Source organism: Topomyia yanbarensis, chromosome 3 (genome assembly GCF_030247195.1).
Source record: "Topomyia yanbarensis strain Yona2022 chromosome 3, ASM3024719v1, whole genome shotgun sequence".
Lineage (NCBI taxonomy): Eukaryota > Metazoa > Arthropoda > Insecta > Diptera > Culicidae > Topomyia > Topomyia yanbarensis.
Window position 1 is genome coordinate 165937340 of NC_080672.1, and position 17986 is coordinate 165955325.

The 17986-nt window shown below is 36.6% G+C and overlaps 1 protein-coding gene across 2 annotated transcripts in view; it reads right to left on the minus strand.

Moving 5' to 3' along the window:
• LOC131689056 (synaptic vesicle glycoprotein 2C-like) overlaps positions 1 to 17986 on the minus strand; it is a 99628-nt gene that overhangs the window by 60629 nt on the left and 21013 nt on the right. Inside the window, exon 1 of one of the 2 annotated variants that reach the window (XM_058973819.1) lies at positions 7380 to 7526. The exons of the other annotated variant lie outside the window; for it this stretch is intronic. The gene's annotated coding sequence lies outside the window, so the exon portion shown is untranslated. Of the gene's footprint in view, positions 1 to 7379; positions 7527 to 17986 lie in introns of those variants that run through there. 2 annotated transcript variants of the gene reach the window in all.

Sequence of the window (17986 nt, forward strand, 5' to 3'; positions counted from 1 at the left end):
GATTAATCGAAAATATGCTGCAAATAATCTGTAATATGGTACAGGAGTGGTTGGAATGGTAAATTATATTCATTAATTACTGTCTGATAGCGGAATTACACTATATGCGTTGCATTAATTACAGTTTTTCTATTTTTATTGTATTCATTGTGTTGCATTAAATTAACATTTTTAAATTTACTATCTGTATCAATAGCATATTCATTATATGGTTTATATCCATTACAATAATATGCAGAATTTCTTTATATAAAAATTAAACGCTACTGGGTTGGGAGGGGCATCAGGGTATCGTACGAGTTGCAGCTTGGACTAGATGTCGTGGGTCACCAGCTTCTAGAAAGTGTGTCATGTAACCGGCTGGATATCATCGTTGGAAGAAGATTCTCTGTTCCTTAGGATTGCACATAAACGGCTCTGTTTATGGGTCCGATCCATTTTGGCCTTTCATACAGCGATATAGCGAACGCCGGTTGATTAATTTTATCTTTATCATTAAAAGCATCTGCAGCCACCAAAGTATTTCAAGCCCTGATGGTTGATTCCTATATCATCATAAATTTTATTAACTATTAAAATAAGTTTTGCTATTGAATGCTCATTATTTATCGCTGTGGAAGAGATTCACCCTTAGGGTCAAATCATCCTTAATAAACAACGTTTAATATATTCATCGAACTGGGTAGAAAAAAACCAGAATTCATATCAATTATTCGATTGCTTATAATTGGTGTAAACAACACCTAACAAATTTCCATAGATTACTTTATAACTTATGGTGTACTCAGTAAGCTTTCAAAATTACCCTACAGCAGAGTAGCCCAGCAACATTCCTATCAGTGATTATAATTTTTAATCTATTCTGAACCGTGTTGTATGTATTCAAATTACTGGCGCTGTTGATAATTGCTAACACTAAATCATTACTTGATATGATATGTACACGTTTGCGTCACTACGACTTGCTTCGCATCTATTCGCACAATGCCACCCCCAATCTTTTGTTCGGCAGTAATGCAAGTATTTGGATTAGTCCCATTTATACTTTAGCCACACGTTGAACTTGTGTATGCTGCGGAGATGATTTTATTTGGCTGTCTCATGCTCTGCTATATTTATGCAAACAAAATTAGGCTGGAGTGTACATACATATATGTATGCTGTTGAGCTTTTGTGGTTTAAATTTTTTATGACAGTTGCTGGTTTTGATAATTGGCCCTATGTTTATCTCAGACGATTTTGGACACAGAATAGTAGTATATGCTTATACGCAGAAACAATCCGATCGCAGGTGCATCTACCCTAGCGGTTTGTGGTACCGACGGACAGGGGCTTGGCGCAATTTTATCCTACAGCATCGAACAGGTCCTTTCAAGACTGATCCAGATTTGACCGCCACGAAAGTGGATTTCATATCAAAGAAGTACGTGTTGTGATAGTTTAAAATTAATTCTATTTCATTAATGCATATTGTTGTTGATCATGATCGATTTTACAGGGAGTGGAAAGTTTATTGTTTCTATTGGTGTGGGAAGTACCGAATAATGTTAACATGTAATTAAGATTAAAATGTTATTATTTGACATGGTTTTGTGCTAGCCCCGCCCATTTCGCTGGAGTAACTCGTATTCAAACGGAATCCAATATCTGAACTATGTACCTATGTATAGTGTCGGATTTTAGTTGAGCAGACCTGTATATTGTGGAAAAATCCCATATTGTTGCGCTTATAATAATCATAATCTTACGTTGCGCACGTCTTAAATGCGTATTCAATACATCCCTCGTTGCTCAGCTAGCCGTTGCCAGAGTAGACACGAGGCACGGCGATCTATAGAAGTGATCTCTGCAGGTTTCAAACAAGATTGTCCGGCAGTTTAACTTGACTACAGACACTTTACTCACAGATATGTGAAAAATTGTTCTATGTCGCCAATCGAACTGTCAAGAAGTGCTGCCTAACGAACAATTCATGTTTATGTTCCAGACTCAACATATAACTCGGAAGAAAGTTGAAATCGGCTGGCCTAAATTAGTATTTCTTATGTAAAAAAGTTCAGAGAATCAGCTGAAGATAATAAGAATAATCTCACATCTTTATTGTTTATTGTTTATTATTGAGAGGGAAAACCCGCGGGAGTGGATTTTCAAAAACTCCTTCTCCCATAGGCACAAAACCTCTATCTTTTAGGTATCAACAGTTAACAAACAAACCAAATGATATAATGACTAACACTAAACACTGCTTAAAATAAACACTTCTTACACTCTATCTTACATAGGTAAAGTATTAACATTAACATAAAAAATTGGCTAACACTATCAGGTTTGGGAAAGGGAAACCTATTTTACCCCAATTCTTCGCAAAATTAAAATTTGAGGTTAATACTTGTTTTATATTTCGGTAAAAGGCTATATGTGGCTGATGCTAATTCTTATGCATAAAAGTCCAGGTTATCGTTTGAATATAGTTAGACTGATTACCCGAAACGTGTGTAGCCGTTTTACCCCAATCCCTCCCATAACTCTAGTACAAAGTTAAACCTGGCTCTACATTTCAGAAAGAAACTGAATGCGGCTGATCAAAAGTAGTATTTCTTATGCAAAAAATATGGTGAATCGTTTCAAGATAGTTAGGTTGACCACATGAAACGTTTGTATCCATTTTACTCCAATTCTTTACATAATACAAGTATGGATATATATTTACCAAACATTTCAGAAAGAGGCTGAATACGGTTCATCACTACTATTTTTTATGTTAATAGTCTAAGGAATCGATTGAAGGTAGTTAGACCGGACAAAACATGTGTACCAGTTTTATCCCAAATCCCTCCCATAACTATGAAGTTAAACCTGGTTGTACTTCTGAGTAATCGATAAAAGATAGTAAAAATGACCACACGAAACGTTTGTATCCGTTTTATCCCAATTCAATTGTAAGTAGCGGTTGCCCACTACTCGGATTCTGATTGCTCGGCGGGCCTTATCTTATTAGGGCGGCCTAGGTGCCTCTACAAAATTTCGGATTTTCGTATATAAACAAAAAAAGATAAACAAAACAATTAATTTATAATAAATTTACCGACTTTTATTCTCCTCCTCTATACTGTAAACTGCTGCTACTGCTGGTGAGTTACTGCTACGGACAGAAAGGCGGGCGGTTTCTTCCGACCGGCTGGGACAACACCGACCGCGTTCTCCTGGAATGTTGTTGGCTGCTCCGGCAGCGGTCCTTTGCGTTTAGCTAGGGAGGCGAGCTTGGCTCCTTTGTTGGAACCTCCCTAGCGACGATGGCGAACTATCGCCGGATCGACTTGCTCACCGCAAGCGATCCCGGAAGTCACCGCAGTGCACTTCCCAGGGGGAACCTTTGTCCACCCTGCTTCGTTCTCCTTAGCTATTAGCTATAGAGGAGAGCTAGGCTCGTTCGACTTATCCTCTATAGCGAGAAAGGTCGGTGTTTGGGTCCTTGGTTTTTAGCCGGGGACGCGAGAATGCTCCTTTACGGTTAGTTGTCCCACTTCGGCGAACCAACACCACTTTTATGTGTGCCCGAACTAGGTTCCGGCACTCTTCGACGGATTGAACTGGCCGTCACACGCGCACTTCAATTCACCGACCATAGTGGCGTAAAAATTGTCCCGAAGAAACAGCACTGTTTACGGACGTCTGTAATACGCCGTGGTTCGTCACTTTCTAATCTATGGCCGCCTCCTCTTCACTCGACCGAAACAACCACAAAAAAACGCACCGCCGCGTAGCTGTCATTGCTATGGTACAGCATAGTCAGCAAACACTTTTGCAGCGAGACTATCTAAACCCTATATTTCTTATATACAAATGTTCAATAAAACTTACTACAAAGAATATCCGCACGAAACATGTGTACCCAATTCTTACCATAACTCAAGTAGGAAGATAAACCTGGCTATGCTTCTCGGGAAAAGGCTGAATGCAGTTGATGAAAAGTAGTAATTCTTATATATAAAAAATCGCGCTTAGCCTGTTTCCAAAATGTAGTCAGGTTTCACTGAAGACACGAGATACGAGAAGAAGTGGGGTAAAACGGGTTCAAGCGTTTCGTACAGTCATTTCAACTATCTATAATAAATTTCTCGGGTTTTTATAAATAAGAAATATTACTTTTGATATGCCGCACTCAGCCTTTTTCTTAAATATGTAGTTGGAATTAACTTCAAACTTGAGCTCTGGGAACGTTACGTAATTTATGAATGGTCCCATTGTGCACTGATAGAGGTAAATTGGTGTCACTTCGTGACTACGCCATATTTTTCAAGAAAAGTTTATAACCGATAAAAATTTTAAATAAAATTTCACTAAACCAGTTTGCAATTTTAAACGTCAATAATGATGATATTACAAAAATGACTGATTTGGCAACCGTTATCAACCATTTTGTTCACTGAATCTTTGGTGCGTGTCACAATTAGTCAACCAGTCGTCAAACAGTGTTGCCTAGTGTTGCCACTCCTCCGGGTTTGACCCGAAGATTCCGGTTTTCGGAAGCGGTCTCAAGGCATCCAGGTTTAACTTCAACTTCTTCGGGTCTGGTAAGACGACAGATAATTACAATTTCTATGGTACTGAATTCATTTCACGCGAATTTTCCGGTACTTTCTTCAACTCAGTGGGTAAAAAAACCGTTTAAAGTGTTCTAAAAGCAATTTGATTCAAATTTCTGTTTAGTTCCTGCGTATATATTTTTAAAACCTTACTAAAAATTATTAAAAATCTCCGGGTGAAGGTCTCATCAGAAGTGGCAACAGCCTGTACATTTTAAGCTATATAATTGAACATGTGAATGTAATCAGTCCATGAAAATGCTCAGATTTACATTACAGCAACATAAGAATAATTTTTTTTGAAGAATCGACTCCAGTATTTGGTTTTTTAACTTTCCAACGCTGTTTGTAAATTTCAAACATATGAATCATCTCAATTTATTTAATTTGCCTTTTATTTTTAGGCTTAAGAACGCGTGACAATATAAATAAATGACAGTCTTTATTTGGGCTTTTGACTCATAAAGTTTATTCCCAACGATTACTGTACCATTTTGTGGTTGTAAAAAGTTTGTCTACAGGATGTCTCAGAATAGATGTGACTAAAACAAAAAACGAATAGTAGCAAAACCAAACAACCGAAATTGCCACAATAGATTAAAACACTGGTCGCAGTTGTTGGGTACTTTAAAACCGGAACCGTATTCAACCATTAATTTGCCATTCGAAAAATAAAAATCAAATCATTATAATTTAGTTCGAGCCATTTGCATTGTTTTTAGAATATCGATTTTTAAAACCTTCGATTTTCTGCAGCGCTCTTTTAACCACTATCTTTATCTTTACTGTCCGTTTAGCACCTATGGTGCTAAAATTTAAACTCTTGCAGTATCTTAGAACCGTTTCCGAGTCTGTAGACAATGCGCTAACTCATCCCTAGCATTCGAATTCGTTTACAATTCTGACAAGATATCACCTTTCGCAAATGCAATTTTGAAATGCATTTCCGTATGTTGTCAATGACTACTGGTAAATACAAATGCAATGGCTAATTATTTTAATGATCAATTTTGAAAAAGACACACTTAAAAATTGTTTTTTTTTTCCCGTGAAACCTACCTTTCTGAAACGATTGAATATAAAAAATGGTGACCCTTATTGTGAGACACTCTGTAATTAAGCAGCATAGCATATTTTGTCTTTCCAAAACCAATCTAGACTAATATTTAATAAGGTCTTACTTTTTTTCTTTTTGACGTAGAACTACCTCTGTTGTATTGCTACACGTCGATTTCTTTAGGCTATAATATAGCAAGGATCAATGATATATCATTAAAATATCAATTGATCAAAAATTCTAGATAGAAGAATGCACATGCCAAAGCCAGGACGAAAGACCATTTGCATCTCCTGGTATGGCTAGGCATAAAAAGAGTTACCTGTGTGGTGATAGGTCAAATAAATGTACCTCGGATTCACAAAGATCACATGAAAAAGACTCAACGCGCTGAATAGTTGCCATGTGATAATTAAGTTTGCAGTGGCCGGTTAAAGCCCCGGTCAGCATGCCACAGTGGAGCTTCGAAAAATGTAGGAGATTTTTCGAAATCACTGGGCAAGGTTGTTTTAGAAACGCTTTTGTTTGGCGACACGCTTGTAGATTTCTTCAATAATTGCGGTGCTCGGACGAAACCCATGACCGTATTTTTCCTCTTATCCAACTTGTCGAAATTGGCAGGGCGGCCTCAGGACCAACGAAGTCAATCGCTGAACCTGCCCTGGCCAATTCGTCATCCCATTCATTTCCAGTAATACCGGAATGTCCGGGCACCCAGACAAGGTAGATAGTGTTGACATTGACATTGACATTGTTAAATGATTTTTATGTTTGAAATAGTTGGAAAGAGGTTAAATAATCTGAAGATCTATGCATTTTACAATTACCGCACACATACGTCATGCGAATGCTTTTTTCATACAGGTTGATTCATATAACGTTTTCAGTCATTTTACATCAGGTCAGATTTTGAATTTTTTCGTGATAAAGATTTCATTTATTTCGCAATTGAATTATTACATCATCTAATGATGACTGACGGAGCATTCGCGCAATGCAAAAAAAAAATCAAAAATTGTTCATAGATTCTTGGAAAACAAGGGTGCTCAACTCGCCCCACGTGGCGACATTGCCTCACTTTCCCCTAGACTTATTCATTGTATTAGATAGTTGTGTTTCGGAGCGATTGTATAAGCTGTCTACATGAGAGAGTCAAAACCTATGATACCGCTAGTCATAGAAACAAAAGTATGCCATGTTGCTTTATATCATAACACTATTAGGTGGTATAAGATTTTATATTGTTCATATTCCAGATCGCATAGTATTCAAATTCCAGAAATATATTAGACTTGAATCGTTTGATAAGAACACATTAAATATTATGAGAATTGAAGTTTTGTCAATCATCATTTTCATTGGACATCCCCAAAATTTGGCACTATGGATCCTTCAATTCCAACAAATACAAATCCAAGTGTATATCTTTCGATAATATGTATTCAAACTGGGAAAAACTATGCACCAAATACTACCATGTCTCCGATCTAATCTAGTACTGTGAAAGTTATCTAGAGTATCCATATCAAACACCAACAATCATGGGCCTCAATTCAGCTACTCATCAGATCCATTTGAACACCACCAACCAAAATTCCGGCTCACTTTCCGGTTAGTTTAACTGAGCAGGATTGACAACAAATTTATTCAATCATTAATAAAATGATTGAGTACAATAAACGCAGCTGATTCATCACCATGAAATACACGTTACGGTAAATTGTGAAATGACTTACCTCACTTATTTGTCGCTTTGGCACCGTCCACTGGTTATGGCAGATTGTCACTACTCCCGATAGAGATTCACTAAAGAAATAGTTTCGCAACTTGGGTCCACCTGGGTTCGAGGTTTGCAAGCAAACCGCAAAAGTAAGACGGTAGCTATGATGGTCAATTGCTTTTATATGGTTCTTCTCACGAGCCGTTCCCATCATCGTGAACGAAAAATAGATAACATCTTATCATCGTGTAAACTTCTCAAATCTTTGAAAGATTCGCTGTAGACAGTAGGATGCTGCCCGGCTGCGAGGATGAGCAACTTAGCGTAACGTGCAGCTTTATTTGGATTAATTGTTCGAGTTGGAAATAACAAGATGTTTTCGATGAAGAAAAAATCCCTCGCAACGATACCAGCACGAGATAATCTATTTTTAGAGTCAAGGATTGGGTGGACATGATATGAAATCTTTTGAAATTCTGTGAAGGGAACTTTAACTCATTTCTTTGGTGCATAACTGGCACGTGTCTAGCATAGCAAAAATTGCCATGATAATGGGCCTGCCTAATTTTTTCTCTTGTTTCCAATCCGTCGCCCGTATTCATCTCGCGAAAGACCTTCCAGAGTTAACCCACTGCTGCCCAACCCCGCCTTTTGGCGGGTTACAGGAAACTCGCACGGATTTTCGCACGGAAATTCGCACGAAACTTCGCACGAAATTTCGAACGATCTTTAGCGCGGAGTTTCGCATGGAATTTCGCATCTAATTTCGCACGGAATTTGGAAATATCGCACGGAATTTCGCACGGAATATCGCAATTGCGTGCGAAATTCCGTTTGAAATTTCGTGTTAAATTCCGTGCTAAATTGCTATTTCGCACAGAAATTTGCACGGAATTTCGCACGGTATTTTCCACGGAATTTCGCACGGAGATGCGCACGGAATTTAGCACGAAATTTCGAACGGAATTTTGCACGAATTTTCGTATTCAAATATAAAATTGTATTTTTGACTGCAAATAGTATGAATTAGAAAATATGTCTAAAGATGCTGTTAGGAAAACTTTTTCATTGAAAGCTTCCCTATGATCCATATACACTGAAAAAGTTTCTTTTACATCTTTAAAACGATAAACATTAGGTTGTTGACATTTTATGATGGGGTAACGCGAATAACTTTTAAAAAGGGCATAATTACACGAATTATTTGTTTATGTTGGAGTCAAACTCCAAATATCTCAAAAATTATCGCACGGTCACAAAAAATCGATTTTTTTTCTTTGTTTATATTTCAATCTATATGTAGCTGAGAATACGCCACAGAAAGGATTTGGTGTAAATCATCATGGTGAAATTGTTTTAATTATCCGCACATTATTTTTTCTCAAGCTACATTACACATCTACAGTTTCCGAAAGAATAAATATTTTCTAAAAAATAATGAAAATTTCATTGAAATGCAGTAATTTTGCTTATTTAGTTTTTTTTGTAAAGGGTATCTTTTGGCTTATCAGTCGTGAATTAGACAGCGAAAACAACTATATTGTTTTTACTTCTTTGCTTATTTACCATATAATTTTCAATTCGATGCGATGACTTACATATTTTCGTACACCATATTCACAAAAATACGTGGAAATACAGAAATTTCGCATGTTTTGCAAAAAAAAACTTTTTGTTCTATCCCAATATTTAAATACAAAAATCGTTAGAAATTGATATCAGCTACAATTCCTGGAAGCGCAAAATTTTAAACTCTTGAAAATTACAATAATTTGGGAAAATGAAGAAATTTCATTTAATCAACAAATATTTCAGTTCAATGCGGGGTGCTATAAAATTTGATGCACCTAATCGATTAGCTACAAACTACATTTTCCTGTAGATGCCTGTGATTCTCTCTGTAATTTTTAGAATGAATACAATGACCGATTTTGTCAATCCAATTATTTATTTAAGACTGACGAAATCTAAACATATTTGTTTCATATTGTTTTGGACTATCTAAGGTATGATATAAAACCCTAAACTACTCTTCGCAATCAGTCTATTGTCACATAAGTTTAAAAAAATCGAAACTTTTTAAATACTTTGAGAGCATTGACATTTTGAATTCTTAACAAACTTATGCAAAGGCTTTCGCTTTAAGTCCATCGTGTAACATAGGGGAATTAAATCAAAAGACTTTGTCTTAAATGTGGCCAACAAAATCGGTTTTGACCCGACAAAATCTGTTGTAGAAAAATTCGGAAGCAGACAAACACGGTGACTAATAAAATAGGATCTTCACTGTAGTCAGCACTTTGCATCGCTCTGAAAAGAACAGCGCTAATAATTCTTTACAAAGTAGTTGCACTGAACAGCCTTTAAGCGAATCGGCTAAGAAGAACTCCGAACAAGGAAGCCCAATGAAGATCCTGAATGATGTTTCCACCAAGCAAACAAGAGAAAAATGTTTACTGTGCGGTGATGTATAACAAACTGAATCACTTAATGCGTTTGAATAAGCATATTTATAGTTTAACAATATGCATGAAACAAGGTTCAGCTAGTTTCTGATTGGCTTGCTAAACAATATACCTAGAGCGCATGATGACAATCATAATACTGCTGCTGATTGAACAATGCACGCTCCTTCCCAGTTAAACCCATTCCGGAACCGGTTCGGATTTCTGAATGGAGTCAGAATGGATTCCAACTCAAATGCAACAACCGATTCCGACTCAATCGGTTTCGGAATCGGTTGTTACATTTGAGCTGGAATCCATACTGACTCCATTCAGGATTCCGAATCAAATTCCGAATGGTTTGACTGGGTTGGTGTCGTGCGCATAAAAAGTTGTGCATTTTTGCTACTTGCAACGTGTGCAAAATTCACCCCCCTTAGAAATCCATGCTTTAAAATCGTCCCATGGTGGTTCTTTGTTGGACCAACGTTTTGGGCGACGCCCAGCAGACCGTTCAGCAGGCTTCCGTAATTGGACCTGTGTTGGATGATTTCGAAACATTTTTTTGGGATTCTCAGTGGAATCTAGCGCGTTGCTTCTCTTAGAGGTTTGTTTTATTGTCGTATACAAATCAGTGGTGCGTAATCTCAAATTATTACTGTCTGAATTTACCGAAACCAGTATTAGGTTGACTGAACTTTCACGCAGAGAATTTAGTTTTATCCGGCTTGATTATTGAACATAAGAATATTAATCCAAAGTAATCGAACACAATACCTTAAAATAAACAGTTTCATCAGCGAATAGCGATTTCACGCTCAACTGACAGTTTACAGTTTGTCATAATGCAATCTGGTATTCGAAGGCAAACGTTCACCGTGAACAGCGATGGTACTTATATTCACCACTCCGCATCAATTCTGTCCATCGTCGCGTTCACACTCCAGGTGCAAAAGGGGAATATCCACTGCGAACATATTTCACCGTGGAATACTTAAAATGATCGGGGAATATGAATATTATTTCATTGATTCAATTCTATCGAATAATTATGCATGGATTCGCTAAGTATATTAATGTACTATCGTTTAGTTCAATTTTCATCAATTTATATGCACCAATAAGTGAGTGAAAAAAAGACAATTTGGAGCGCATCGAGTTCACGTTCATTTTCACCGAGGGTGTAAATAGGCCTATGGAGTAACTGAACAACAAAATTTTGAAATTAATGCACGTAGAAACGTCTACGCTCTTTTAAAAAATTGCGCTTGAGTCAAAATCTTCTTATTGACTTTGGAAAATGTTTAGTTTTCCATACCGGCGAAACCTGTAAAGTTTCATAGGAATATAGGATAGTCGGTCACGATTTTGAAGATTTTCGAACGGATCTTCGTGGAATTCCTCAAATCAGACTGCATTGTTTTTTCTTATATTTACAAGGAGTTATACCAGAGAGCAAAAACTACGATTTCGAAAACAACATTTTTCATTTATTTTAGTAAGGCTTCATCTAAAGTGGATTCATCCCATTCTAAGGTATATAAAGCCCGGTAACGCTATTTCAATAGTGAAACATTAGAGAAATCAACAAAATTAGGTGGATAAATAGAACGGGAACATAGTTTCATGAGCGCGCCTCAAAACAAATTAAAATTTTTATCAGTTAAACATTTGTTAGAGACACGACACATGCTAATAATAAATGTATTGATAATTATGGCACCTATTTTATGGCTTTTTTGAAGTCACACTGTAAATGTTGATTGCACTTGTAGCGTGTTGTGCCATTTTAATTGCTACTTGGGTTACTACCATAATTAGTTCTAGGCGCCCGTAAACGAAGAAAAAATATCTCACATCGAATAGGAAAAGATCGGAACCCTCGATTTGCGTAGTGTAGCATCAAATCTGAACTGAATAAGACGTAAGAAGTTCTACAACCTTACAACGATCGTCATATCTCGCAGGATTCTGTAGACGATATCTTTCTAGATTTCCCTATTGATTTTTATTTCAATTTAGAGCCTGGCATAGCGTAGTTGGTAAATCGATTGTCTTGTACGTAGTTCACCTGGGTTCGATTCCCAATCCCGCACATAGGGTTAGAGATATTTCTAAAGAGATTTTTCCAACCCGAAAAGGAAGCGAACGAATTTCAGGCTAAAACATCTTCAAAATTAATAAAAAAGATGGGTAGGTAATGTCAGAGACATAACCGAAGTGAAGTAGAATACACTTAGGCTGATAATTCGAAATTTTTACCATCTTCGGCATGGTTACATTAAAATCAGCTATCAGGTGTATCTGGTATTTATAATTACATATTATTAATAGGCCACTTTAAAGCATGGTATGCAAAAATAAAATAAATTATAATATGTTCAAACTTTAACCAACCAGGTTTCTACACAATAACCCTGCAATTGTCACGTATGATAATAACCGACAACGAATGCAGTACCATGACATTACTTTTAACGGGGCATTTCACTTGTTGAGCAGTGAAATTCGCAAACAAAATAAGTTAGATTGAAACCCCGTTATGCACATGTTGTACAATGAATCTAGTTCTACAGATCGTTATAAAACTGTGTTTATAGCAGCATATACGATAATATGTGAAACCTTTAACCCGTTTGCCCCGAGTATCGAATCATCAGCAGAAACTTAAGCTTCAATAAACCAACATAATCTCCTTCACACAGCCAGTACTAATCAAATCGTCAATCGCACCCGCATTACCGCTTGCCAGAAAAAAACTAACCAAAAGCACACTTCAATGTACACTCCAGTTACTGGTCTTTCAATTATGTGTGGCGTTCTCAAATAAATTCACCACGGCACGCTCCAGAGTGCAGTGCGGTGAGTGTATTGTATACACTGGAGTCCAGTACATACACCCGCCGAAGTGCACTCTGGAGCGCGCCGTGGTGAATTTATTTGAGAGCGCCACACATAATTGAAAGAGCAAGAGAGCGGAATCTTTCTCTTCCAGCCACCCCACTGCCGGGAAACACTTGAAATTCGCTTATTTAGCTCCGAAAGAGTGTTCTGTTTTTTCTGTGGTCTGTGATCATTGTACATCATTGAAATGATGCCTGGTGGCAGTCATGGAATATATTGCTTCGAGCTGACGAAACGTAGCAATTGCTACGAGGTCAGAAAGCAAACTGACGATTTTTTCTTACGTGCCGCTTTTATAGTGCGTCTCGGATCATTGGATGGTAAAGGGGCAGTCCTAGCGACGCTCTCTGCTTGGTTGAATTGTACGGACCAATCATCGCAGATATTTACGACTTTCACAAAATACATTATTCCCGTTATTTATAGTAATCATACATTTTACAGAATCAAATACAATATACGTGCACATATTTACGATCAGGTAGAGCAAAAATATAGCGATTTCGATCAGTACAACGGAAGTTATTCGCGTTTGAAAACTGGGTTATACTTTGAAACGGGCCCCTATATTGAAATGTTAGAAGTATTCTACTTCAATATCAGGCTATGGAAATGGAATTCTAGGAATCTGCAATATATCATCGGTTGGCGATAGTTAATCAACAGCGATTATCTTGTAAACTGAAATTTGTAATTTGCAAATTTGTACGATTTTTGAAAATCAAATCGGTTGGAAAACCATATTCAGATAATTTGCACAACTTCCTTACCTACAATACAAAACCAAACATAACACATAGAGCAAATTATCTAGATTTCCATCGCTCAAATTTTAATACCAACCAACGCACCATGCAGCTGGAACAGTATTCAACTTCATTGCCACAGCTGATTATATCCACTTACCAGAGAGAATAGGAAAAACGACAAATAGTGTGAAACCAAAACTATATTCAAACAGACCAACCGAGGAAAGTAAATAAACATTGCTCAAGCCTCAGTTGATGAAGGGGAAGTATCATCCATGCAAAAACTTAAATTTTCGTTAGTATTTTGTCAAATCGTGGTATTTTGGTACATTATACAACCTATTTATTATTAACCCTCTAAAAAGGAAAGGGGTCTCAGAGGCCCAGCTAGTTACAGTTCTCTAGTTTCATTGTAATTTGCAATACAAATGATCGAGCGATTTCGGGTTAGCGTTTCTCTCACTGATAAAACGACAAAAAAGAGGCTTTTGATTTCTTTGGGTCTTAGAAGCGATACTTCTTGAAGTCACAATTTTAGATTGCCTTTTTGAGGGTTAGGTAGAAGTTTAGGAATTTCACCGTCTATTTAATTTGAAATTCACATCAATTCATTAACAAATCTAACGAACACAATACGATACGATTAAAAAATAAAATTGGAAGTATTCTAACTGCTATCCGCAGAAATCGTTGCCAAAGTTTTAATGTTGAATAGGAATAAAGGTAGTATTGCCGTTTGACTGTTTTTACACACTTTGTATCTCGTCTCTCTGACACTATTACCTGTAGTTACTATACTGCCCATAAAAACCTAAGAGTCCCATATGGATTTTTGTCGAAAACGAGTTATCTGTTGGATTGCATTTTGTATCACCATCGAATCAATGCACAAGTAAGATTACCAGGTTTGTTTAGAGAATATCGAAAAAATACCAAAACATGGTTGTCCCATCCATAAGGTCAATGAAAATGTAAATCATGAACAGCGTTTTTCTCGACTTGCTTTTTTTCAACATGGGACATGCTTGTATGGGCAGTAGAGTGGCTCGTGGTTGTATGGGAAAACTTCAAAATGATTTAAACTAGCGGGCACTTATACAAAACAATCTAAAAAGGGACTGGGTAGTACACATGCCCCTCCCCTCTTCTTTTCATTTTCTGACTACGTCTATGATATTCAGAAATTCATTCTGAACATTTCATTCAAAGGTACCAAGTCTCTGCGATGAATATATTCTCATTTATTTAAGTTTTTAATGTCGATGGCGGTGGTGCACCGGCAGTGTTGGAAAAAATAATCAATTTCTGCATTTGGATTGAACCATAAGTTTTAAAATCTTTATAACATTTTTTTGGAAACTCGTAGCTAGTTACCGTCTTCGACAAAGTTGTTAACCAAGGTCTGAATTATCGTTTTATATAGCTGGTTTTTCATATTGAGTGAAATAGCTATCTTTATCAGCGTAAATGCAAAATAATTGATTTCTCCATATAAAATCCCATACAAACTTTGAACACAATGCGTAAACCCGGGAAGCAACCGATCGCTCCCAAACTTTGCACAAGCATTTGGGACCACAAAGGGAACTCAAAAAGTGCTGTGCTGAAAAATATCATTTTCGAGCCACTCTAATGGGCAGTATAGTTATACCAAATACAAATTAAATACTCCAATGTCACATACCTATCTATACCTGTTTTTTTTGGCTTACCGCGCAATCCAATATGCTACCAAATTCATCTGCTTTGTCATATCAGCTTAAAGTTTCTGAAACAAAATTAACCAGCATCACTACATTGGTCGGTGTTAAGTCTGACCGGACTAAGTCGCAAAACATCAATGATAGCACTGGATAAAGAATGTCATCAGCTACATTCGACTAGATTTGAAATATGTAACAATAAACAAGAATATTGGAAAAAATTATTTTCAATTATAATGTAAAGGATTATGCTATATTTCACCCTAAGGAGGAAAATTTGGTAAAAACCAAAATTTCTCACTAGGGTGAAATGAGTATGTAAAGGATGCTGCGATAAACTCATTTTTCTCGAAATCAATAAATTGTCACTTAGTCCGGTCTGACTTAACACCGACCACATGATTCAAGTATGTTTGCCGCGTATTTAATTCACTGTCCATTTTGTTTGTTTGTGCTTGTCACAAAATATCTGTTTATAATTTGGGAATTATTAATCAAAGCAATATAATCTAGTTGATAAGCTTTTTGTCAGGATAAAGAAACTACTAGTGAAACATTGATTTACAAATTAGTCTGTCCAAGTAAGTTAGTTCGCACATGTACCTCAAAACCTCTGATTTCAGCTGACTGAATGATGAATACGCTCTTCCGCATCGAGACGCTGCGCCGAAGGGGGTTAATCTTATACCCAACGACCTGGCTCACATCCGCGTCGCACGAACCAGTATATCATATGGTCGTTAAATCGTGCCCGAGAATTGTGTTTACAACAGCAACTGTAGAATTCTTGGCCTAATGTTATCTTTGAAACAACATTTCCGTCGAGCCTGGATAATATAAATCGTTCATGTAAGTGATCACCACAACCACAAACTGCGCACCAATTTCTTTCTAGTTGAGGAAATATTCACGCGCCGCCACAGAGGAGTAACTAAAACAAATTCCTGGCCAATAACCAAAATATTTTTTTTGATTTTTTGTTTCGTTATATTTTTTTACATACCTAGAAGCGTACTGTATAACGTGGCAAAATTATGAATATGTCGAAAATTGTTAAAGAGTTTTGGCATTGATGCAAAATGGTGATACTTTAAAGTTTTTTTTAACCATTTTCATTGTGTATCCAGGAATATCGCTTTCTAGTGATGATAACTGTATTAAATAAGACAATATTATTACATTCGTATAACTTCAGCCTAAAACTAACTGAAAAGAGTAGTGTTGCTGTGCACTTGACCAACTTTAAAAAACACGTTTTTGAAACATTTTATTCCAAACTTGAATGAAAAAAAAGTTATATTAAACGGCTAGGCAAAGTTGCTGATGCAGTATTATAAAACAAGATTCCAGCTATCCAAAAACATAAGAACTCTTCCGGACTTGTCCGATCCACAAATTCCAAGCGATTTGAAAATTTTGAAATTTTTGCTAATTTGAGGTACACCGAAATGCTGTAAGGGAAAATACTATGTTTGGAAAAATGTATCTCTATGAATACGCGACAGGCGTCCCTTTCCTTCTTTCTTTTCCACTGATCATTTGTTTATGCAACTAGAAAAACAAATGTATTCACAAATATATCCTCGAAATTACTAGTATTCGAAAGGATATAGAAAATTGACCTCTGCACTGATAGGTGGGTAGATGCCAAATTGTTCCAAAAACTAGTTATTGTCTATTTTTTGTACATATTAATGCACAATAACAGCAATATCAGCAATAAATAAGTTACTCCACTGTGCGCCGTCCAAGAAAAAAACGATATCCGTAGCATGCAAGCAACCAGCATTTTTACCTGTGCTCGAAGGATGGGATTACAGTCGCACTTCTGATATATCGGAATCAGTCCCAGTGGACGACTGTTCAGTTAGATATCTAAAGCAGGGCACGGGAAACTCCAATAGGAACATAACACCAAATTTGACATTCTTTCGTGACGTTTACAACGATTTGACGAATCTTCATTCGACAAATATGTTATAACTTTATCAAATGAACGCCTAAATCAAAACTTATTACAGATTCGAAAAGTACACAAAATTTCATGAAAGATTCAATCAACATAAACTGAATATACTAGAATTTGATGATGCGACTTTTATTGAAATACGTTGAAAGTTTTAATTTGTCACGCGTTGTAACGTCACGTTACATTATCGGTCATAAAACAATCCTCTTCCGGTATGTTCAGTTAATGTTGATTGAATCTTTCGTGAAATTTTGTCTACTTTCTGAATCTGAAATAAGTTTTGATGTAGGCGTTCAATTGATAAAGTTGTAACATATTTGTGGAATGAAGTTTCGTCAAATCGTTGTAACGTCATGAAAGATTGTGTCATTTGTGGTTGATAATAGTTTTTGTGTTGTAATTACACTCAATTAGCAAGGGACTGGAAAGTGTGAAATATTTTAATATTAAGAGTCATAGTACTAAAGGACGAGCAATGACATGAGGGGAGAAAGTTTAGAATAGCGTGATTAGGGTCATATGAGCTAACTTTCCACAGTTTTTGGTGGACGGATTGAATAGCAACTTGTTTGTAATGAAACCATCTCTGTCTGAAACTGTAAACTTGAAGCAATGACCATGTGTTGCTAGAGATTTGTGAGTTCCCGATTATACCCGTTTTTTCAGAATTGCGTTGGCGTATCGTCGAATTCATTTCTCTGCCATTAAAAATAACATTTCGAGTTGGTGAGATGAATTAATCTTTTCATTTAAAGGGCTTGACTGAAAACAGGGGATATTTTGTTTTAAAAACCATAGAAACTGCAGTTTTTTTCGATATCTTGAACGTTGCACAGTGACACCTCTCCATACAA